The 25539-nt window shown below is 33.0% G+C and overlaps 1 non-coding gene across 1 annotated transcript; it reads right to left on the reverse strand.

Annotated features, from left to right (window-relative positions):
• Nucleotides 1–7623: 7623 nt before the first annotated feature.
• On the reverse strand, nt 7624–7695 carry TRNAY-GUA (transfer RNA tyrosine (anticodon GUA)). Its single transcript has one exon. It is a non-coding gene; the product is annotated as a tRNA-Tyr (tRNA).
• Between the last annotated feature and the right edge of the window lie 17844 nt (nt 7696–25539).

Raw genomic sequence — 25539 nt, forward strand, 5'->3', positions numbered from 1 at the left:
ACTAGTTGATGATTTTTTGTTCTTTTGGGCTCTTTTTGGCACATTTTCAAGCCTTATATATATATATATATATATATATACATATATATATGATAGGTCCCAATCAAAGCTAATATAATCAGTAAACAGAATTCTTCTTAGGGCAAGAACAAGCCACAATATTTGGATTTTGAATGAACTTCCCCTATTGTTGCATACTGAAATAGTTTAAATATATAAGGAAAAACCCACCTTCTCCTACTCTCACGACCATAACTACTGAAAATAAGGACTCAACCATTATTAGCAAATAAATAGCTAATACTTATTCAAATAGCATAGTAATAGCTAACAGACATCAGACCAAGTCTTCTAACAGAACTATGCCAACAATTAATCTCTAACAGCTCTTTGCACAATCATCCTACTTGCTCTGCATGTTTATCATGTTATGAACCTTGGGTTTTTCTTAGGAACACATTGCAATCTTCTTGGCTCATCAATACCCCTATCTTGCACTGGAACCTTGTCCTCAAGGTTCACATTAATGAATCGATCCCGTAACATTTTAGTATCCTCCCACGTAGCATCGTCTAGTGGTAGTCGTTTCCATTTAACCAGGCTTTCTTAAAAAATACGTGATCCTTTCTTAACCCAGTGTGTATCCAAGATTCCTTCAGGTTCTAGGACAATTTCTCCTTCATCATCAGTAAGAGGCAATTCAACTGTAGTATTGTTGGGCTCACCCAATTTCTTTTTAAGCAGTGAAACATGGAAAATGGGATGAATTTTAGATCCTTCTAGGAGGTTTAATTTATATGCTACCTTGCCAATTCGTTGTTCTATCTGATAAGGACCATAAAATCGACTTGCCAATTTCTGAGAAGCTCTACAAAATACCGATTGCTGCCGATACAGTTGTAGTTTAAGGAAGACCATGTCGCCTACTTGATACTCAATATTTCACCGTTTGGAGTCAGCCACCTGTTTCATGCGATTGGTAGCAGCATGTAAATTGGTCTTGAGTTGGCGTAATATTGCATCTCTGGAGGCGAGATTTTGGTCGACTGCATGAACTGGAGTTGTGCCCATCAGATAGTGTGGAATGTTTGGAGGTAGACGCCCATACAAAGCTTGAAATGGTGTCATTCCTGTTGATGCGTGGTAAGTTGTGTTGTACCAAAATTCTGCCCATGGAAGAAAGAAGCTCCATTTTCGTGGGTGGTGATGGGCATAGCAGTGAAGATATTGTTCGACACATCGGTTGACGACTTCGGACTGCCCATCCATTTGTGAGTGGTAGGAAGAACTCATTTTCAATTGTGTGCCTGATAACTTGAAGAACTCTTGCCAAAATTGGCTCATAAACACTGGATCCCGGTCACTAATGATGGATTTGGGCATGCCGTGAAGTTTGACAACTCCCTCAACGAATTTTTCAACTACCATTTTTGCGGTGAAAGGATGGGCTAAGGCAAAAAAATGTGCTGATTTACTCAAGCGATCTACCACTACAAGGATGGTATTCTTGCCGTTGGAAGTTGGTAGCCCCTCTATAAAATCCATTGTAATGTCATCCCATACTAGACATGGAATGGGCAATGGTTGTAAGAGTCCCGCTGGCGCAAGAGTTTTAGATTTAACTCGTTGGCATACATCACAAGAAGAGACATAGTCCTGCACTATTTGAAACATTGATGGCCAATAGAATTGTTGTGCAAGCCTTTTGTATGTCTGTAACACCCCTGAATGGCCCCCGATTTGAGAATCATGGAATTCTCACAATAATTGCTTGATTATCGGAGAGTTTGAGGGTATCACCACTCGATTTTTATAGCACACTAGCCCATTCCGCCATGTGTAAGGAGCACCTAGATTGTCCGTTGCCAATTTGCCAATTTTGTCCATGTATGGATGTTTGATAGCCTCTGCTTTGATTTCATCCCATAAAGGAGCTTGTGGAACAAATAAAGCATTAAGACTAGGACTGCTTACCACTCTTGATAGTGCATATGCTGCTGAGTTCTCCCGTCCTAGTTTATAAGTGATTTCATAGTCATATCCCAGCAATTTTGCCACCCATTCTTGCTGCTTCGGTGTTGCTATTTGTTGCTCTAGCAAGTATTTGAGGCTTCTTCGATATGTTTGGATATAGAAATTTCGTCCTAACAAATATGGTCGCCAAGTTTGGATGGCGTGAACAATGGCCAACATTTCGCGAGCATAGATGGACCATGATCGTTTGGACACTCCTAAGGCGCGGCTCATGAAGGCTATTGGTTTTCCTTGCTGGGTTAGAACGACACCAATCCCATCTCTTGAAGCATCAGATTCAATGACTAAAGGTTCATTAAAATTAGGCATAGCAAGTGTAGGGGTTGAAGTCATAGCCTGTTTGAGTGCTTGGAAGGCTGTTTCGGCATCCTTTGTCCACGCGAATTGTCTTTTCTTCAACAAATTGGTAAGAGCCCGAGCAATGATGCCGTAGTTACGAACAAACTTCCTGTAGTAACCTGTTAAGCCTAAGAACCCATGCGATTCAGAAATATTAGTAGGCCTTGGCCAATTTAGCATTGCTTTAATTTTTCCTTGATCTACTTGTACGCCTTGCGGAGTCACAATATGACCTAAATACTCCAACTATTGCTGGCCGAATGCACACTTCTTGATTTTAACAAAGAATTGGTGTTGCCTTAATATTTCAAAAGCTTGTTTAACATGTTCAAGATGCATGTTCCAATTGGGGCTATAAATCAAAATGTCATAAAAAAATACTAACACAAATTTGCGGAAATATGGTCGGAATATAGAATTCATAATTGCTTGAAAGGTAGATGGTGCATTAGAAAGACCAAAAGGCATGACCAAATATTCGTAATGACCATTGTGAGTACGGAAAGCAGTTTTAGGAATATCTGGAGGATGTACCCATACCTGATGGTAGCTAGCTCTGAGATCGAGTTTAGTAAAGTAAGTTGCCCTATGGAGCTCATCTAGCATATCATCAACTGTAGGAATTGGAAATCGGTCTTTGATGGTTACGGCATTAAGTGCTCTATAGTCAGTACAAAAACACCACGTTCCATCTTTCTTTTTAATCAATAAAACAGGAGATGAAAAAGGACTAGTGCTTGCTCTTATAAGCCCTAATTTTAACATGTCACGAACTTGTTTTTCAATTTCAGCTTTTTGAAAATAGGCATACCTGTAGGGTCTCACGTTAACGGGCTCGATTCCTTCTTTCAAAGTAATTCGGTGGTCAATCTCTCTTGCTGGAGGTAGTTGATTTGGCTCTTGAAAAATGTCCTCGAATGCTTTAATCAATTGTTGTATGTCTAGATGGATAGCTTGTTGTACTTCATTTGATGTTGATTGCAGGCAGATTACGAACATAGAACTTCCTTGTCGTAATTCTTTTGAAACAACTTTCAAGGATGCAACTTGAATGGTTTGTGTATTTGTCCCTTGTAGCTTATGTGTTTGATTTTCCCATTGAAACTCCATTGTCAGTTTCTTCCAATTGCATACAACTGTTCCCAATTGTTCTAACCATTGTACGCCTAGCACCAAGTCCAACCCGGTTAGTGGTAAAGAGTAGAGAGTAAGAGAGAGAGGAATCCCTGAAGTATCACATGCACGTGCTCAAATCTCCCTTGGCACTTCAATGGTGTTCCGTTTGCCACCTTGATAGTGAATGGTTTGGTTGGAACCATAGGTAAGTGCAACATGTCGGCTACTTTCTCACTAATAAAGTTGTGTGTGGAACCACTATCAATGAGGACAACCACCTCATGCTGCCCAATCTTAGCTGTAATCCGCATGGTTTTGGGGGTTGACCATCCAGTTAGAGCATGAAAAGAAATTTTGGGTTCAGTTTGTTTGTTGATAGCGGGTTCTTCGATCTCCTCATCTATATCATCTTCCTTATTTGGAATGGAGTTCCCTTCCAGCAACAAGAGTTGCGGTCCTCGGCACTTATGACCCGCGGTGAATTTGTCATCACAATTGAAACAGAGGCCTTGTGCTCGCCTTTTCTGCATTTCTTCCCAAGTGAGACGTTTCATGGTTGGTGTTGGCTTGGATTTCATTTGAATAGAAAAGTCAGGCTGCGGGCAGTTGGGTTGCAAAGGTCATGTGAATCTTTGTTGGCGAGTTAGTTGTTCGTCTCTCATTCGTGCCAGGCTGATTGCTTCTTTCAATGATTTGGGTTTGAACATCCGAATGTCGTCGGCAATTTCTGACTTAAGACCACCCATAAACGTTCCAACCAACGCCTTTTGTGTCCATCCTTGCACCCGATTTCCTAGCTTTTCAAACTCTCTTTGATAGTCTCATAGTGAGCCCATCTGTTTCACCCTTGACAAAGCCTCATCAAAATCTTCACACTCTGTAGGTCCAAAACGAGCCCAGAGTTCCTCTTCAAAATCTGCCCACGCCACTTCTTTCCTTTCTTCACTGTAGGAGCGGCGTAACCACTGCCACCACTGATTAGCTTAACCCTCAAGATGAAATGACGCCAATGACATCTTTTGTGCTGCTGGGATGCCTTGATATTCAAAGAATTGGTCCACTTTGTTGAACCATTCAGTTGGATCGTTGCCAGAGTACCTTGGAAATTCAAGCTTTGCCAACTTGGATAAGAACATTTGTTGTCCCCCTTCCATTTGTTCCTTAGAGTTGTCTCTATTGTTGCAGACACGACCATTACGATCGTTGGTGTTGCTACTGGATCCTTCTTTGTTGGAAAGCAAAGCTTCTGATAGCCTGTGGATGGTTTCCTCCATTCGATGCAACTTGTCAGTCAGACCAAGTTCCATTCGACTCATTCCGTCTTGAAGTCCTCCTAGCCTAGCCTCCAATTGTTCTATTCTTTCCTTATTAGTTGCCATCAGAGTAACCGAGCTCTGATACCAATGATAGGTCCCAATCAAAGCTAATATAATCAGTAAATAGAATTCTTCTTAGGGCAAGAACGAGCCACAATATTTGGATTTTGAATGAACTTCCCCTATTGCTGCATACTGAAATAGTTCAAATATACAAGGAAAAAACTCACCTTCTCCTACTCTCACGACCATAACTACTGAAAATAAGGACTCAACCATTATTAGCAAATAAATAGCTAATACTTATTCAAATAGCATAATAATAGCTAACAGACATCAGACCAAGTCTTCTAACAGAACTATGCCAGCAATTAATCTCTAACAGCTCCTTGCACGATCATCCTCCTTGCTCTGCATGTTTATCATGTTATGAACCTTGGGTTTTTCTTAGGAACACGTTGCGATCTTCTTGGCTCATCAATATATATATAGGTTTTTGGGGTTCCTAAGGTGTTTTAGGAGAGTTTTTAGAGCTTTGGTGGGCATGAGGATGAGTGTTCAAATCTTCACCATCCCTTACCCCATAAAAAAGGGCCTTAGGAGCTTGGTTTTAAGGGGATATTCTAAGTGTTTTGGGAGGAGAAACTTCTCCAAAATTGAGAGAGAATGAAAAAAAGCTTTCTTAAAAGGATTATTGGCTTGGTCACTTGTGAGGAGAAACTTTGTAAGTGTGGTTTAGTTTCATTTTTTTTATATTTCATTTATAGTCCATTTCCTTTTCTATTGATTCTTTAAGGATATATATAATTAGGTATGGATATTAGAGGTCACACATATGATTGTTGGTTATTTGTTCATGATTTATGGTTGTTATTCTGCTTTTTTTTTTTTTATTCATATTGATTGCTTGATCTTTAATTTACTATGTTGTATAGTGATTTTGAGATTCTATTTAGCTTGGTTTTGATCTCTTTTGGGTATTTTTACCCATTTTCAAGCTCATTGATCACTCATGAGATGAGACCTTGTTAGAATTTGAAATCCTTATTTTCTTTTGGTTCCCTTTTAGGGATTTCGGTTTTCTTCTTCATTTTAATGGCTTCTAAAAGCCATTTAAAAAAAAAATGAATTTTGACAGTCATAAGTGTGTGTTTATTTACCAAAGTGATTTTCCATAGAAAATACCTTTTGAGCATTTTTTTTTTGTCCATTTTTAATTTTTTTTTCTTTCAAATCTAGTTGTAAAACCCTTTTTAAACCCTCTCTAGTTAAGATTTCAAGCATCTTTAATATTCTTTTTTGTGGCCAAGGTCAAGCCTCCTTCCATAGGCTTTGATCCCACTATTATGCTTGAAAAAAATTGATAGTTGCTCTTATGATTTTTGGAAAGTTTTTTCAAACTGATTTTTATTGGACCATTCTTAGCCCTTTCGAATCCCTTTTCATGATCAATTGGGTTAGAGGTTATGGTCATTTTAAGTTCAATAATGGTTGCCACGTTTCTTGGTACATAATGCATGGTTTCATATGAGAATATCCTTATTTATGGTTATTTCTTTGTGAATTCAACATTTTTTTTGCTTGATTACTAATTTGGCCCTTCATGCCTCTTTTGAGCTCAATTTCTTACTTATTTAAGGGTTAAGAAAGATTAAATGCCCTGTGGATTGATCCATGGCTATTTTCTTTGGCTTACATCACTCATTTTTTAAATTTATAATTTTTTAGATTTTCATAATTTTGGAAACATGGATAAATCTCACAATCTTAATTTAATGAGATTATCTCCAACCCTCATGAGCTTCCTTCCATGATCATTAGAGGGTTAAGGATGTGAGTTAATCCATGGAAATTAATTTGGGCATTAATAAAGCCTATATTCTTTGAGGTATGCTTTCCCCCTTTCTTGATTTATTTCTTTGATATGCATGTCATGCTTTGAGTGCTTTGTATCTCTTGCTCTTATTTGTTATCACCATTGCCTTGTATATTCTTGTTGTTAGCTCTTGGTATCCATTGATCTATTAGTCAATTGCCTTACTTCTCTTTACTTGTTTAGTAGAGACCTCTTTAGAGCTTAAAAGGATGCTATCGTATGGTACCTTCCTAATAAGTAACCTGACTTCAAGACTTTGGCTCAGTTTTCGTAAACATGTTTTTCCTTTTATAAGGAGTCACTCTTAGGGTTTTATTTCTTATTTTTTTGTTAAAAAAAACAAAAATAAGTAGCAACTCTAACTTTTTCAAAAAATAGTTTTTTCACAATAAAAAGCGAGTTTTGTAGTCGAATGAGGACACACATGAAAAATGTAGGTCCATAATTACCAATAAATGAAAATAATCATCTTGATAAGTCTACAAACTACTTGTACTTTTATATCTAAATAGACAAAATGTTGTTTTAATTTTTTTGCTCTATTTTCTTGAAAGCCAAACAATGGGTTGGTGATTATTTGTGAATGTTTTTAACTTGTCATTGCTGTCATTTAATATTTTGAATTCTAGGATTTCATTTTGGATATGCCTCGAGCTAGATTTTTTTTATAAAATTAACCATAAGAGAATAATATCTTATACGGTGGTATCAAAAAACTATTTGGCTTGAACTTGTTATGATATTAAAGGTGAATTTATTATGATTGTTATAGTTAAATAATAAATTAGGAGTTATTTCATTGTTTTAATTAAATAACCCAATAATAAATACATGGAATATGAAGGGAAAGTCTACAAACTCCTTGTACTTTCATGTATTCTATAAGCATAGATATAGATTGGTTGGAACAAAAATCAAGGAAATAAAAAGCTACTTATAGAGAGGGCCCAACCGGGATCAAACCGATGACCTCTTGATCTACAGTCAAATGCTTTACCACTAAGCTATGGACCCTTATTATTCAATCTTCACTTTTTTTTAAAAAAAATATTATTTTTGTAAGTTATATTTTAGGCACTTGGAAACATCATCGTTTCCATTAAGGGATACCTCAACTATCTGAGTAGTGCTATCAACAGTTTCTCCAAGCATAACACCACTATTGGGAACCTTGGATCTCTTCATTTCCAATCTCTAGATTGCATAGGTGCATGAAAACTACCCTAGGCCTCTAGATCCTATGCAACGAAAGCAAAAATAAATTTTTTTTGACATTATAAGATCTAGAGAAAAGTCATTAGAAAAATTTACCTTTGATTTAGAGTTCCCAAATCAGTGAAGATGAAGCTTTAAGAGTTCAAAGATCTCATACAACTAAGATTTTCCACAATGACACAAACCATAATTTTGACACTCCAAAGTGTGAGCTTTAAAAGGTAGGAATCCTAGGCTTTCTCTCTCTGGAGGTGGAAGATGGCTCTCATACCAAAACAGTGATGGAAGCCCTAATCCCTAAGAGGTATTTATAGGGTTCCCCTACTAGGCTTAAGTGACTTAAGCCTACCAAGGCTTGGGTCACTTAATCTAGCCCAAAATGGGTCCTAATTAATTAATTACTAAAATGCCTTCATGCGTAAGAGTGAACTTAAAGCTAATCTAACCTTCATAAATGATGTCATCATAGTATATGAGCTCAGAGCGGGGACCATTAAAGCTTATAAGAGTATTGGCTCCCTTAGAATCCAATTCTAAAGTTGATTTAACATTTCATTAACGAGAGTCAATTGCACTCTAGTACTATAATACCTAGTAGTAATGAATTAAATATGCAATAATGATTATCTTAGTACTTAACCATAAACTTGCTTAATTAGAGGTTAAAACTAATTTAAGGTTAATCTTATTTAATTATGAATTAAACTTTAATTAAGGTTAAGTGTGATTAGTTAATAACTTAAGCATGTTGATTAGGTACTTGGGGATTAATTAGAATTATGAAAACCTAAGGGATTGATGGGCAGTTACAAGCATAAAAACTTACAACTAGAAAGACTAAACCATAAATATGGGAAACTTGAGGTTAGTAGTAGCCTTAGGGCCTACCATCTCATGCATGCTAGCTTAGGGACCCCTTTATAAGGGCTGCCAAGCCTCATTTCCGTCCCTATCTATTCACAATCTGGTGGGTTTAGAGAGAGAAGCTAGGAAAAAAGTGAAGAATCAAGGTAAAGAATAAGATAAATTTAGTGATTTTGGTATATTTGGGTTCCAAATGATCTTTTGAAGTGAATTAACGATAAAGTTTATTTAAAAACTATGTTTAATTAGTTATAAGCATGTTTTGATTATAAATTAAAGTTAATTAGTGTTTTAAGTATTTTTATTTAACTCTTAATGGAAAATTCAACATGCTTGTTTATTTAGTTTGCTTTAATTGAAAAATAGATTAATGAATCCTATGATTAGTTAGGTTTATTTGAATCCTTGGAGCTTGCTAATGGATTAGGTTTAATGAAAACAAGAACAATTAGTGCAGGCTAATTAATTAGGGAATATCAATATGCATACCAAAGATTGTTTAATTCATCTTAAATTTGATTTGTAAACATGCAGGCTTGATGATTAAGGAATATGGAAATTAAAGTCATCAACATCAAATTTTTAAAATTTGCAATAAGGGAAGATTGTCATAAGCTTTAATTATGATTTTTTTTTATGGATGGAAAACCTAAACTATATTATTTCATTTTAGTTCCTTGTAATAGCTAAGGGTGTCCACATAGAATAATTACAAAAGAGAAGTTAGTGTAAAATAGTGATTTCATGCTATTCCATTGTGTATCTTTGTTTGTTTTCTTGAAGCATTTATTGAGAATCCATATCTTTACTATGATCTTATGAAACGTTTCAATGTGCCATGGAGTTCTTAGTTAATTGTTTTAAATTGTTGCAATGATCTTTGGATATGTATTGGTATGAGGATTCATGAGTTCAGTATTGAGGAAATGGTTCATGGTATGGTTACATTGCAAGAACGATATGGAACAATGACAAATAACATATAGAGAATAGATTGATATGTGGAAAATGGTTATTAGAAGCTACATGCTTTATTTTTCATTATATTGTTTATGCAGGATTGTGGGTCCTTGGGTGAAAGTCCCTAAAGCCCTTGAGAAAGACACTCCAATGTGGGTGTATGAGGTTGGTCCTACCCCTGGGTTTTAGTCCCTAAAGACATGGGGTTGGTTCTGCCCATGGGCTGTAGTCCTAAAAGACACGGGGTTGGTCCTACCCTTGGGTATGAGTCATAGAAGACATGAGATATGATTTATCCTTGGGTGATAGTCCCATAATAGTCATTATTTATGACTGCGTATCTTTTGGAGCCTTGATAGTTGATATATAAATTGATGAGGATGATAGTCCCAGAATAGTCATTATTTATGATTGAGTATCTTTTGGAACATTGATAGTTGATATGTAAATTAGTAAGGGTTAACAACTTATTTGGTGTGAGAGGATGGATGGGGCAAAGTAGAGATGAAACCATTAACAACATGCATACATGTTTGACATTATTGCATATTTGTTAATGGTTATAAAAGGTTAATCATGCATGCTATTATATGTTTAATTCAAGGTGTTTAAGGATATGCATATAATGGTTATAAACTTTCCTATTAAGTTATGAACTCACCCTATCCCTTCTACTTGTAGATGTAAGTTTGAAGACATCTACTGTGGTTAATGTTTGAGCATTGCTTTTCCCTTGATAGGATGTTGTTTTGCTTGTGTTGAAAGTGTTTTGAAGCTTTTGCCTTTGTATCATATAAAGACTAAATCATTTTTGAAGAAATGATGTCATTTATATATGTTTTTGTACACTTATAGTATGGGCTACCCTTAGTGAATCATGGGGTTTTGGTATATACAAAGTAATGTGGGACAAGTTTTTTTTTTCTTTTTTGAAACATATCATGTTTTGTTAATTAATTAATGGTTACAATGTTTATCACACAATGTATAATGCTTCATAATAGGTTTCTACATCCTCATTTTGCTCAAAATCAACCAGAAACTTAGCATTTAAATTTTTGTCTCCTCAATCTTGGGAACACTTATTTTGTATTGAGTATTAATTAGCAAGTCTAGAATCCAAGGTGTGACAAGTACCCTATGTATATAACATCGAGACGAAACTCAGGTTTATGACCTACTATCCACTACTTATAGACTCCCCATGAATTGATGTTTATAATTTAACAAGGTAGTGCTATCACCTATCAAGATTACTTCTTCAATCCTTGAGTTGCATATCCCACTTATTATGTGATCAATTAACATACTCTACCTCCAAGAAGCATATGTCAAATTTTCACTCAAGGAAATGCTATGATAATAGTTTTCTAGATCACATGTCCTTTGGATCACCCAAGGAGACACACTATCTCAATCCATGAGATATCATGGTATCTTTATTGAGAATATCTGTTGCCATGAGTCTTTATCAATTTTGACCCAATTCATATGTATATGTGAGCACTTTAGAGTCTCACGAATAAGTCAAAGCTTCTTATTAGATTTGACATAAGCTTAATATCCTCTTAAGGTTAAGAGTCCATGTAGTATGGTAGCTTACTATATCATGACAATTGATAGCCTTAAATCATGATTCACTATAGGTCTTGTCCAATGTGCATAACATACCAAGACAAGTCATCCCTCCAATTGGGAGATAGTGCACTACAATCTTAAATGAATAATCAAAATCCATGAATCAACTATGGACTACTCATCATTTTGGAAGGAACCCATGACTTAGATCTTCTATACAACTCCTATTGGACCCAAGTCATGTACAAAACAAGTGATGTAGGGTGTGTATGCTCAAATATCTAATTAATGCAAAATGGGATAATAAATAGGAACAAAAAAACATAAGTAAATAAAATAAAATAAATATGAAAGGAAAGTCTATAAACTCCTTGTACTTTTGGACAAAACTTAAGGAAAGTAAAAACTACTTATAAAGAAGGCCCAATTGGGATTGAACTGGCGACCTCTTAATCTATAGTCAAAGACTTTTCCATTGAGCTATGGACCCTTATTGTTCCATCCTTGCTCTTTTTAAAAATATTATTTTTCTAAGTTATATTTCAAGCCCATTGAAACATCGTCGTTTCCATCAATAGAGACCTCAATGCTTTGAGTAGGGTTGTCATCAATTTCTCTAAGCATAACACCAACCCATTTCTATAGAGAAGAAAGAAGCAATAATAGCTACTTAGTACAATGTACAACTTGTCATTCATCTCATATCCTCTCACTTGAGCAATCTCAGTGTGGTATCCTTTTTTTTTCCATATCTTTTCATTTTGCTTCTTGCAAAACCTTATGCAGAGTAATAATGGCTACTCGATTAAAAAATTTCTTGTTTTTATTTTTTGCTATGATTTCTCGAAAACAAAAAATTCACAACTTTTTTGTAATTTTTCTTAAACTTACATTGCTTGCTACAACTATTATGTTCTCTAAAAAAATCTTGTAGTGATTTTCTATTACTTATTAAAGAAAATTATGATTTCATATCACCATTCTTATTATAACATCTAAACTATAATAAAATTCAATATGTTATGAATTGGCAAGTAAAAGAAAAAGTAGGCATACATCTAATTAGCAACATGAAAACAAGTTTAAGTAATGGATTTGATTCATCACATTTTTCCGGTTACGGTCTTTAGAGCTTAATCAAGGTCTTCCCAAGTCAAAATGACGTTATCATTAAGTGCTTGAGATACCTTATTGAGACTTGTTATCTCTTATTGAGACTTGTAATACTTAATTGTCAAATGTTGAAATATGATGCTTTCTAATAAATAAAAAAGGTAACAATTGAAAAATGGGTATTGCTCAAATGTCACTAGAATAATAACCGAAAGTCTAATAAGGAACACCTAGAGTGCGCAATTTGAATTATGTGTTTATCCCTTCAATATGCAATTTGAATTATGCATGTGTCCCTTTAAGTGCACAATTTGAATTATGTTTTTTTTTTTTTTTAGTGTGCAATTTAAATAACATGTTTTTCCCTTCAATTCACAATATGAATATTGCATGTGTTTCTTTATTTTCAGTGCACTATTTCAATGTGCATTTCTTTCTCTTCAGTGTGCTATTTCCAACCTACATTTTTCCTCTTTAGTGCACTATTTCTAGCATGCATCTCTTTTCCTTCAGTGCGTTATTTCCAACATGTGCGCATTTCCCTCATTTTTCTTTCTCTTTTAATGTGCAATATGTGTTTTTATGTGAATTTCCAAAGGATTTTCAAATTATTCTCTAAGCACACCATTCTCAACCCTTGTAAACCTCTTCCCTAGTCATCTGAGGCCTAAGAAAATGGTTTTTCTTGTAATTAATTGCTGATATGTTCGCTATCACACATAAGCCATGAATTTGGTTGAGGATATCCATACTTATGGACATTTTTTATGAATTTCTGCTCCATTTCTTATGCATGAGTGTACTTTGACCCTTTATGCCTCTTTTGAATTCAATTTCATACTCACTTAAGGAAAAAGAAGGAGTGTTGACCTTGTGGATTGATCCATGGAACATTTTTTTTGGCTTAAATCATTTTTTTTAAACCAATGATTTTCTGATTTTTCTTAACTTTGCAAATATGGATAATGTTGGCATCTTAGATCTAAGCAACAAAAGTAATGCCATTTAAAAAAAAATGATTTTTAGGGTTAAAGTACTAACCTTTAGGTTTGGATGTTCCCAAACCTTAAATTCTAAATGCTGAATAATCAAATCGATGTTCTCAAAAGTCTCATAAACCCATGATCTTCCATTTGATGATGACTTTTCATTGATCTTGACACATTTCTGATGAAAGGAGAGGAGGAGAGGGTAGAGATAATGATTCTCTCTCTCTGGAGGTGGAAGACAAATTTATGGAAAAGTTGTGGAAACCCTAAACCCTAAGTGGGTATTTGTAGGGTTCCTTAGTGGGCTTAAGTGGCTTGAGTCCATTAAGGGCTTAGGTTACTTAATCTAACCCAGAATGAGTCCTAATTGATTAATTAACCTAACACAGCCTACTAATGAATCAATTAGCTCAATCTAGAGACCTTGTTCATTTATCACTATGAAACCTTACATGATTACCAAAATGCTCTTAAGCATAAAAGTGAATCTAGAGACAATTCGACCCTCATAAATAGTGCTAAAAAGGTTCATGAGCTCAAGCGAGACCACTGGGACCTATAAGAGTACTAGCTCTCTCAAAATCCAATTTTAAAGTTGATTCAATATCTCACTACAAAAAATCAATTGAACTCCAGTATCCTACGTAAATAAAAAGACACCATGTGCTTGAGTTCGTGACCTGCTACCCATTACATTTAGTTTCCTCATGGACTGGTGTCGTAGTCTAATAAGATGAAAGCTATCAACTTTTCAAGATTGCCTTTACTATCCTTCAATTACAAATCCTCATATTATGTGTTCAATTAATATGTCTTAGCTCTTGAAGAGCTAATGTCAAGTTCTACTTAAGGAACTATTATGATTATAGTTTTCCTGAACACACCTCCTTAAGATCCACCTAAGAGGACACTCTATCCCAATCTCATGAGATATCATGGTGCCTTTATTTAGTATACCTATTGCTATTGGCTTCCATCAACAATGACCTAATCCATAGGGAATATATGATTAGCTTATGATCTCACCCATAGGTCAAAACCACTACTGACTTCAGCCTAATCTCAATATTCTCTTAAGGTTGAGAGACAACGTAATGAAGTGACTTAATGAGGTCATGACTATTTGATAACCTTAAGTCATGACAGGTATAGGTCCTACCTAATGTGTAACTATACACACTAGTGCATTCACCATGGGAAACCCATCCTAATAGCCAAGACTAGCCATCTCAATAAATTAGAAGGTGGTGCACTACAACCTCTAATGGGTTGCCTAAACCCATGAACTAGTTGTGAACACGTCATCTATTTGCAAAGAACCCATGACTTGGGTTTTACGTTTAAATCTTAATGCCCAAATCACAAACAATGAAAAAGATGCTAGGAAAGAATGGTCATAAAGTATAATGCATAGAATAAGGATAAATAAAAGTGAAATCTTAATATCATTAAATAATGAATTCCAAATTTGTTAAATCATATCATGCTTTTAAGGGCTTCATCCTAACAAATAAATTTCACAATTTTTGAATAAATGAGATAGCCTCCAATCCTCATGAGCTTCTCTTCATGATCATCCGAGGCTAGGAGATGTAGATTAATTCATGGAAATCAACTTGAGCATTGTTAATGCTTATATTCTTGAATTTTCAAAAATCCCCTACAATGCTGCCTTATTTTAGATTCCTAAAATGTTTAATTAAATCTAGACCGTTTTGATATATCCTAAAATATTTTCTATTCTTGGATGATGTTTAGAACTTATTAAATCTATTAAAGATTTTTTGTTTTGATTAAAAAGCCTTCTCTAAGCTTGTAAATTAAATCAAATTTTCAAGATGTCTAAATTCTACTCTATTTTTTTACACCCAGAATATTTTTGTAAATCAATATTGGCTCATGGGTTTTTCATTATTTTTTACATTTTTCATATATAATAAAATTCTTAAATAATATTTTAGGATTTGGTTTCACTTAAATTTTTTTCCAAGAATAAGATTTAATTTAATTTTGCTATGTTTATTATACTGACCAGAATCTGTAGTTGTGAAATTTTCTTTGAAATTTGAAATAATTTGTGCATGTTTAGGTCCCTTAGATTTTTTTTATATATAATTTTAACACTTTAAATATATTGAAAAAATTTTGGTTTGATTTTATCTCACTCCTAAATTTGTTGAATAATTCAATATTGTATGATATATGGTTCTACCTTGTTTCTAAGCATTGATAATTTTGATTAAATTTGGGATAATTGATGCATGATTAGACTCTTTGGTCTTTTGGATTGTTTTGTAGTCACTTTGAGCATGATGTATAATTTTTTTTTTTTTTTGTGATTTTATCTCATTTCTAATTATTTATTTTAGATTTATTTTGTACACACCTATGTTTTATCCTATTATTATATACCTTGTACAAATGTGTTATTTCAATTCTCTTGTGCATGTTTTTTACCTTCTTTGATATTGATTTGTATTATAGACACCTTGTACATGTTAGGTCAGCCTACTGTTGTATCATATCTCCCATTTTTCTATTTTATTTAGATTTATTCTATTATTACATACTTGCTGCTAATTTTGAATCTTATGCTTTTTAGTATGTTCAATCCATCTTAATCAATGTTTAACATCTCTTGCTTCTTGACTTGAGTTATATATATGGTGTACATGTTTGGCAGACCTTGTTATGGTTTCATATCTCTTATCTTACTTGTTGGCTAACCCTTTTTCCATGTAAGTGTGCTACCCCATTTTGGGCACTTATTGAGGTACGCTTCCTTCCTTTCTAGATTTTTTTCCTTTGTTATGCATGCCTTGTTTTGGTTATTCTATTCTCTCATATGTTATTACCATTATCTTGTTGTATGTTGTTCTTATTGCCTTCTTGGTATCCATTGGTCTATTAGTCAATTGTCTTAATTCCCTTCACTTGTTTAATAGAGACCCCTTTAAGGCTTAAAAGGGCCCTAGCCTATGGTACCTTTCTAGTAAGTAATATGGCCCCCAGATTTAGACTCAATTTTTCTTAGACAAACTTTTCTTTTAAAAATGAGTCACTTTTAGGGTTTTTTTTTCCTTATTTTGTTTTCATTTTTTAAAAAAATAAACAAAATTAAGTGGTGACTCCAACTTTTTCAAAAATTAGTTTTTCATAATAATAAAAAAGTGAGTCTCACCATTGAGTAAGAAAGCACATGAAAAATGCAGGTCCATAATACTTTTTTCATTTAACCCTTAGACGACGCAAATAGGACCATGTTAGGTGATTTAACTACTTGATATTTGAATGAAGTGTATAACCATTATCTTTGACATCAATGTTATGAAGTGAAAAACCCCACCATTTGAGGTAGTTGCTTTAACTACTAACATATCTAGTTTTTTCTAATTAGAAAGTCTATACCCTTGATTCCTTGGTCCAACCCACCATGGGGTGGCAATGGCCTAAAACCAAGTTAGATTTGATAATGGAGGTTGTGGGCTTTGCTAAGGCCCTCTTCCACTTAATATTTCAAATTAATAAGAGCTTTAAAACCCCTTGGTAATTTCCTTGAAAAATAAATTATTCTCTATGAAAATTTCCAAAAATATTTATTTTCTAAATTGGAAACCTAAATGTAATAGGAAAACATAACTTTGAAAATTTTAAAATTTCGATGAAAGCATAAAATTGTTAAGAAAATTGCTCCCAAATTTTTTAAAATCAATTTTCCTAGAAATTCTTCTTTCATATATTATTCCAATTTAATAAATATTATAATTTGGAATTAATACTTTCATAGAAATTTATTTCTTATTAAATTATTAACTTTTAATAATTTTCTTAATGATAAATTATTTTCCATGATAATTTCTAAAATATTTATTTTTCAAATTGAAAACTCTAGTGTAATAAGGGAAGCTTTAATTTTGTAAGATTCTTAAAGTTTAAGAACAACTTATCCAATAAGGAAAACTATAGTTCTTAAAGATTCTCAAAAAGGTATTTTTAAAGAAATTTATATATATATATATATATATATATTTAAAAAAGAAATTTAGCTCTCAATTTTTTTTTTATTTCTCCACTTTTCCAATTCAATAAATATTCTTAAATTTGGAATCCAATTTTCATAATAACTTATTCTATTAAAATTGCTAAAAACCAATTTGTATGCATAACTTCCATATATATATATATAATAAACATAAAAATATAAAATTAAAAATTAAGAAATAATTGCCATGGTCTTACAGTGGTAATTGAAGATTTGGAATGTAACAAATTGAAAAAGTTATCAAAATACCCTTGTAACCAAACTAGGTCTAGAATAACAAAAAATCATACTTTCCATTTTGGAGAAATTGTAGCTATTGTAGTAGGAGCTCTTGAGCCACTCTAAGGAGTACTTGAGCACCTAAGCCACCCAAGTGGTGGTTTATTGTGCTCGATCCTTACAATGTTCTTCCACGTTGAGAACTTGAGTCTCCAAGTTTTTTTTTTTTACCCAAAAACTTACCTTTTAAAATTGGGGTTTTTTTTATATGAATTTCTATAGATGATTGCAAGTTGTAGATCTCACAAAAAACACTTTCAAGACCCATATTTCTCTTCTCCATAAATGGATAAAAAAAAATTGAAAATTTTAAAATAATAAAAATTCCTATGCTTCTATAGTGAAGCTTACAACCTATCTATTGAAAAGAAATGATTTTAAGAAGAAAATCAAAAGCCTGTACTCCTAAATTTTATAATTGAATCTAGAGAAAAAATCAATAGTCAACCAACCATCCATTAACTCATATGAAAGAAAGAAACAATTATTCATTCATCATTTCTGCCAATGGGATGAAAACTGATGCTACAAAACAAAGTTAGCATACCAAAATTGGATCTTACATGTCAATCCTATTATAGGGCTTTAATAACACTTATTAGGATGGGGTCATGTGTGCATGCTCTCCATGATCCTAGGACTACTAGATCTAAGCACAATAGAAGAAAATATCATTTTTCAAAAACTTTTAGATCTAAGTACTAAAAATCATATGTTTCATTATGCAAATCTCAAAAACCAGGTAAGTCTTCAATCCAATGGTTCTATCATTGCTCCTTGGTAAGAGTGTAGAGTAGCTACACAATATTAATGAAGGGAGAGACAAAGAAGGTTAGGGTTTTGTTTTCTAGAGATGAAAGAAGAACATAATCTCTAAAGTATCTAACTCTAAATCCTAAGTGAGTTTATATAATTTTTTAAATTTAAATTTTTTTTTTTTATGGATTTAAGTGATTATGGTCATATTGTAGACCCTTCATTTTATCCCCTTAGTACATATCCTATTAAGTGATCTTTCAATACTCTATGATAGTTCGCTGGTGGCCTATTTTTTTAGCCACCTTAGAGGCTCTAGTTGAGGGATTCATCTGGCCCTTCATTATGACCCTTGGCAGGCCTCAGTTAGATTTAAGATTTTTTTTTTTCTTTTTAGGATAGCTTATTTAAGTATACCTTTAGAATAGCATACAAGCATATTTAGCACTTCTTAGTTCACTTAGAAATAGCTTAAGTAACCTAGGCACTTTTCAACTTACATAGACACACCCTAGATCACTTAGGCACCCCTTAGGTCACCTAAGCACTTTCCAGCTTACACATACTCACCCTAGGTCACTTAGGCACATTTGTGATCACTCTAGGTCACTTAGGTACTTTTTGTTTTATCACACTTGGCCCATCTAGGCACACTTTGGCACATCTAGGCACAACCTGACCCATCTAGGCACACTCTAGCCTATTTAGGCACACCTTGGCCTGTGTAGGCACGCCTTGGACCATTTAGACACACCATGACCATCTAGGTACACCTAGCTAGGCATACCTTGGACCATTTAGACATATCTGGCCCATCTAGGCACATCTGTTTAGACACACCTTGACCCACTTAAGCTCACCTGACCCACTTAGGTTACCTTTTAAGTAATTCTTGCATGACTTGCATGCTTACATGACTTTCATAAATCTTCATTTTATTCATTTTCAATTACTTATTTATTTTATTATCTTTTCTTTTTATTCCATTATCATTTTCTAAAATAATTTTTTTATTCATTTATTAAGTATAATAATTTGATTTTTTTTGTAGGTTTACCAAAGGAAAAATAGAGAAGATACCCACGTTTGAGATTTGGAGAGGGTGACAACCATATTAATTGGATATACGCATATGGAATATTAACTTGGAGAGCACCCATGTTTGGAATAAAAATCAAGCTATGACTTCTTTTTGAAAAGAGAGTGACTACCATATTAATTGGATATACACATGGAAAGAAGGAATACATTTTTGAAAAGGTGAAATTCAGGCCACATTTTAGGGAGATTCTAAGCACGGTTATAGTGAAATTGGGTTAATTTTTTAACCACATTCAGGCCATATTTTAGGACATTGAGAATACATTTTTGGAGAGGTGATATTCAGGCCACACGTCTTAGGGAGATTCTCAGCACGATTCTAGTGAATTTGGGTCGATTTTTTAACCATATGTTGAGACATTGATAATATGTTGGAAGGTGAAATTCAAGCCATGTTTTAGGGAGATTCTAAGCACGATTTTGGTGAATTTAGGCTGATTTTTTAACCACATTTAAGCCATATTTTGGGACATTGATAATACGTTTTTAGAGGAGATATTCAGGCCACACTTTAGGGAGATTTTGAGCACGACTTGGAGAAATTTGGGCTGGTTTTTTTAACCACGTTCAGGCCATATTTTGGGAAATTGAGAATACGTTTCCTTGGGGGGTGTGGAGGACACACAAGTTGGTGATTTTGAGGGAATGTTCTAGAGGCTTTTTTTATTTTTTTGCGCAATTCTCAATAGTGTTTTGGAAGAAAAGAGACAGATTGGGAGAAATAGAAGCTAGTGTTCAGGTAATATTGGTTGTGGTGTTTTAGAGATGGGTTTGGTGCTTTAAAAAATTTCAATTCATCTTTGGTTTATATTGAGGGTCGATGGTATTTTTTTTAGAGATTCAGTCTATGTTTTAAAAAGTTCAATTTGTGTTTTTTTGGGGAGTTCAACCCATGTTTAAAACGGAATTTCAGTCAAAAACCAATATTGATACCATAGAAAACATAAATTTAGAGAATAAAGCCACATACTTTTAATTTGAATGTTCCTAGATCGATTCCAATCAATGTGGATAACTCCAAAGTCATAATGTGAATCTCATTAACATCATGATCTTCTACCCAATGACTCTTCCTTGTGTCTATCTAGGCACTGAGATGGTAGAGATCTCAAGGGTAGAGGTTAGGGTTTTATCTCTCGACTAAAGGGAAGAATGGTAAGACTTGGAAACCCTAACTCCTAAAGGGGTATTTATAAGCTTCCTATTGGGCTTAAGTGACTTAAGCCCACCATGGGCTTGGGTCACTTAATCTAACTTAAAAAGGTTGTTAATTGATTAATTAACCATACAAGGCCAAATTAATTAATTAGCCCTATCCAGAGATACTACTCACTTATCCCTATGCAACCTTGCGTAGTTACCAAAATGCCTTTATGTATAAAAGTAAATTAAAAACCCACCCACCCTCATAAGCCATGCCAACAAGGAATATGAGCTCAAAGCGAGGACTATTGGGACCTATAAGAGTACTAGCTCCCTTATAACAAAATTTTGAATTTGACTCAATATCCTACTATAGAGAGTCAACTACACTGCAATATCCTATGTATATTACAACGAGACACCTAGTGCTCAGGTCCGTGACCTACTATTCACTACATGCAAATTCCCTATGAACTATTGTCCGTAATCTAACAAAATAGTGCTATCACTTATCAAGATTACCTCTCAAATCCTTGAGTTATAGATCTCACTTATTATGTGATCAAATGAAATACTCTACCTCTAAGGAACATATGTTAAATTCCATTAAAGGAATTACTATGGCCATAGATTTCATGATCACGTGTCCTTTGTATCACCCAAGAGGACACATATCTCAATCTCATGAGATATCATAGTACATTTTTTAAGAATACCTATTGCCACCAGCCTTCATCAACGGTGACCCAATCCATAGGGATATATGATCACTTTAGGGTCTCACCCATAGGACAAAGCCTCCTATTGATTTTGGCATAGACTCAATATCCTCTCAAGGTTGAGAGTTCATGCTAATTATAGTAGCTTGGTGAATCATGAAAATTGATAGCCTTGCGTCATGATTCATTGTAAGTCCTATTTAGTGTTCATCACATACACTAGTATACTCACCATGGGAAACTCATCCCCATAGCCAAGATAAGTCATCCCTTTAATTAGGAGGTGGTGCACTACAGTCTCTGCTAGATTGCCCAAATCCATGAACCAACAGTGGACAACTTACCTATTCATAAGGAACCCATGACTTGTATCTTCTATGCAACTCCTAATACATCCAAGTCATGTACAATGTAAGAGACATGGGTTGAATGCTCAAATCAATATACCAAAAGGATAGCAAAGGGATAGTTAAGTCTAACTTTGTTACATCATGTCTTGCTTTTAAGGGTTTAATCCCAACTGTTTCATCTTTGAAAATGTTAGTTCTTAAGCTATGGAAATTCTTATGCTTTTTTTATTCTCGGGTTATTATGCATGTTAGTTGATTGTGTCATTGAATTTAAAAGTTCTTATCTTTGGCAATGGAAATTCTAAGGCTTTTTTAGATTCACTTGTTATTATGCATGTTATTTGATTGGGCTATTGGCTTAAATTGGCTATGGTAATTCTTAGGTTTTTTTTAATTCTCTTGTTGTTATGTATGTTAGTTGATTATGTTATTGAATTAAAAGTTCTTATGCTTGGAGATGGAAGTTCTTAAGTTTTTAGATTTTTCTTGTTATTATGCATGCTAGTTTATTGTGTTATTGGATTAAATTGGCAATGGTAATTTTTAGGTTTTCTATATTTTCTTGTTATTATGCATGTTAGTGGATTATATTATTGAATTAAAAGTTCTTATCTTTGGCTATGGAAATTCTTAAGTTTTCTTTATTCTCTTGTTATTATGCATGTTCGTTGATTATGTTATTATATTAAATTGGCTAAGGTAATTCTTAGGTTTTCTAGATTTTCTTGTTATTATGCATGTTATTTGATTATGTTATTGAATTAAAAGTTTTTATCTTTGGCAATGGAAATTCTTACGGTTTTTTTTTTCTCTTGTTATTATGCATGTTAGTTAATTATGTTATTGAAATAAAAGCTCTTATATTTGACAATGGAAATTCTTTTTTTTTTTTTTAGATTCTTTTGTTATTATGAATGTTAGTTGATTATGTTATTGAATTAAAACTTCCTATCTTTGGCTATGGAAATTCTTAGGATTTTTTTATTCCCCTATTATTATGCTTGTTAGTTGATTATGTTATTGGAATAAATTGGCTATGGAAATTCTTAAGTATTTTTTTATTCTCTTGTTATTATGCATGCTAGTTGACTGTGTTATTGGATTAAATTGTCTATGATAATTATTAGGTTTTCTAGATTTTCTTGTTATTATGCATGTTGGTTGATTATGTTATTGAATTAAAAGTTCTTATCTTTGGCAATGGAAATTCTTAAGTTTTTTTTTATTCTCTTGTTATTATGCATGTTAGTTAATTATTGAATTAAAAGTTCTTATCTTTGGCCATGGTAGTTCTTAGGTTTTTTTAATTCTCTTTTTATTATGCACATTCGTTAATTATGTTATTGAATTAAAAGTTTTTATCTTTAGCAATAATAGTTCTTAGGGTTTTTTTATTCTCTTGTTATTATGCATGTTAGTTAATTATGTTATTGGATTAAAAGCTCTTATATTTGGCAATGGTAGTTCTTAGGTTTTTTTTATTCTTTTGTTATTATGCATGTTAGTTAATTATGTTATTGAATTAAAAGTTTTTATCTTTGGCAATGGTAGTTCCTAGGTTTTTTATTCTCTTGTTATTATGCATGTTAGTTAATTATGTTATTGAATTAAAAGCACTTATCTTTGGCAATGGAAGTTCTTACATTTTTTTTTTTATTCTCTCTTTATTATGCATGTTAGTTGATTGAGTTTTTGAATTAAAAGTTTTATCTTGGAAGGTTTGGTAGTTCTTAGGAGTTAGCCTCATTCTTATTTTAGACTCATGTTATTTATTTATATTTATGCTATTAAGAAGTATGGTCATTCATCTTTGAAAGTTTGTTTTTCTTTTAAGACTTAGTTTCTTGTTGTCACTCATGGTATTTATTTATTTATTTTTGAAATCATATTGATTTGTTTAAGACTCAAATCTCCTTATTAAAACTCATGTTTGATCATTTACATTTATTTGAAAACATGTCAATTATTTGTGATTTATTTAAAAATTCATGATGTTGGTTATTTATTTTTGAAAGACTGTTTTTTTTTTTTTTTTTAGAAATCAACATTTTGAGTTGAGCCAAAATTACCATTTTTTTTTTGGAAAAAAAATAAACTTTCTCCATCGTAAATGTGGCTCCTGGATCATGAATGAAAGTTGGACAAATTGATATTTCTCTTGTTTTCAAATCCCTTTAAGTTAGAACTTAAAAATCCTTTTTGTGTCTATTGATTGGGATTTATTAATTCACTCAGTTCCACTTGCTTCTCCCAAAATTATTTTCAAAAGCATTTAAATCGTTTAAAAACTTTAAAAAAAAATAAAAAAATATATTCTAGATTTAAGGCAAAGATCTCACTTTCTTTTAAAAACATACAACTCATTTCATCAAAGTTGCATTTTTATTTTTATTTTTGGCTTTTCTAAAACTTTGTTTTTTATCCACATAGGTTTAGACTTGTGCTCCCAAACTAATGGGAATATTCTTGGCTTGGGTGAATCTTTTCATTCAAGGTTGGGAATGTATGAGTTAAACTTATGAAAATTGAATGAGCATTCGATGGAACCCCTACATGAAAGATTTTTTTTTAAAAAAAACTCATCTTTGTTGTCAGTTTCAGCTTAGCTACTAACCCTTTGGGAGAAAAATTCATTTTGATTATTTTGGAGTGTTTTAAAAATTTTCCAAAATTTGTATGATGTTACTCACTCTTTATAGTTGATTCTAGAAGGTTGTTTGATTCAAAAAGTTTTTCTTAAAGTTGAGTTATGATCTATTCTTTCAGTATGTTCTGTATTGGCTTGATATTGTACACTTGAGAGTATTTTGCAACATTAAGTTATTTTTTGGATTTTTTAATTTAAAGGAATATTTTTCCCAAATTATTTTTTAGAAAGAGATGATTTTTCAAAATCACACCTACTATACTTGACCAATTCTAGAGAACCAATACATTTGATTGATTCAGAAATTCTTTTGAGTGCTCTATAGTCTTAGATTTATTTTTTATGCACTCTAGATACCTCAAAGGACATGTGTGATTTTTTGTATGAATTTAAAAGGCCTCTAAATATTTTAAAAAAAAAATCAATTTATGCATATCATTGTTTTCTACCCAGTTTGTGACCTTCTAGAACTTTTGATTTTTTTTTAATTAAATTTGATATTTGAATGTGTGTTTGGACTTGTGTATGTTATTCTAAGCGTTTAGGAGGAGCCCTCTATGCTTTAGTGTGGTTAAATTCATCTTCTTAATATTTGTTTGGAATTTATTTCTAAAAATAATCAATTCTGGTCATATGTTAGATTTTTGCATACTAATTGCTCTTAAGGTTTAATTCGCAATGAATGGATGTGTCATAACTTATTGTTCATTGTTGTATTATCATATTTTATATATGACAAGGATGTCAGTTTTCATTTATTATCTGGTCAAGTGATGCTTAGGTATTGATTTAGAATTTTACTTGATACCCTTATTTTGATTAGTTGGTTACATACTTTGTCATAATCCTTGTTTTTTTTTTCCATCTTATATATATATAGAGGAGTTGTGTGCATGCCTTGTATGATAAATTGATGTCCTTATGAGTTCATGTTCTCTATTTATGCCATGTAAATACCATGCATATTAGGTTTTGTTCTCCTAATTACTTGTCATTATATGTTGTCCTAACCTCTCTGTTCATATTGGAAGCATGTTTATGTTTAAGATATGTTGTTTAGGTATGCTCTCAACCCTTCACCTTTTAATTCTATGAGCATGCA

Source organism: Vitis vinifera, chromosome 14 (genome assembly GCF_030704535.1).
Source record: "Vitis vinifera cultivar Pinot Noir 40024 chromosome 14, ASM3070453v1".
NCBI lineage: Eukaryota > Viridiplantae > Streptophyta > Magnoliopsida > Vitales > Vitaceae > Vitis > Vitis vinifera.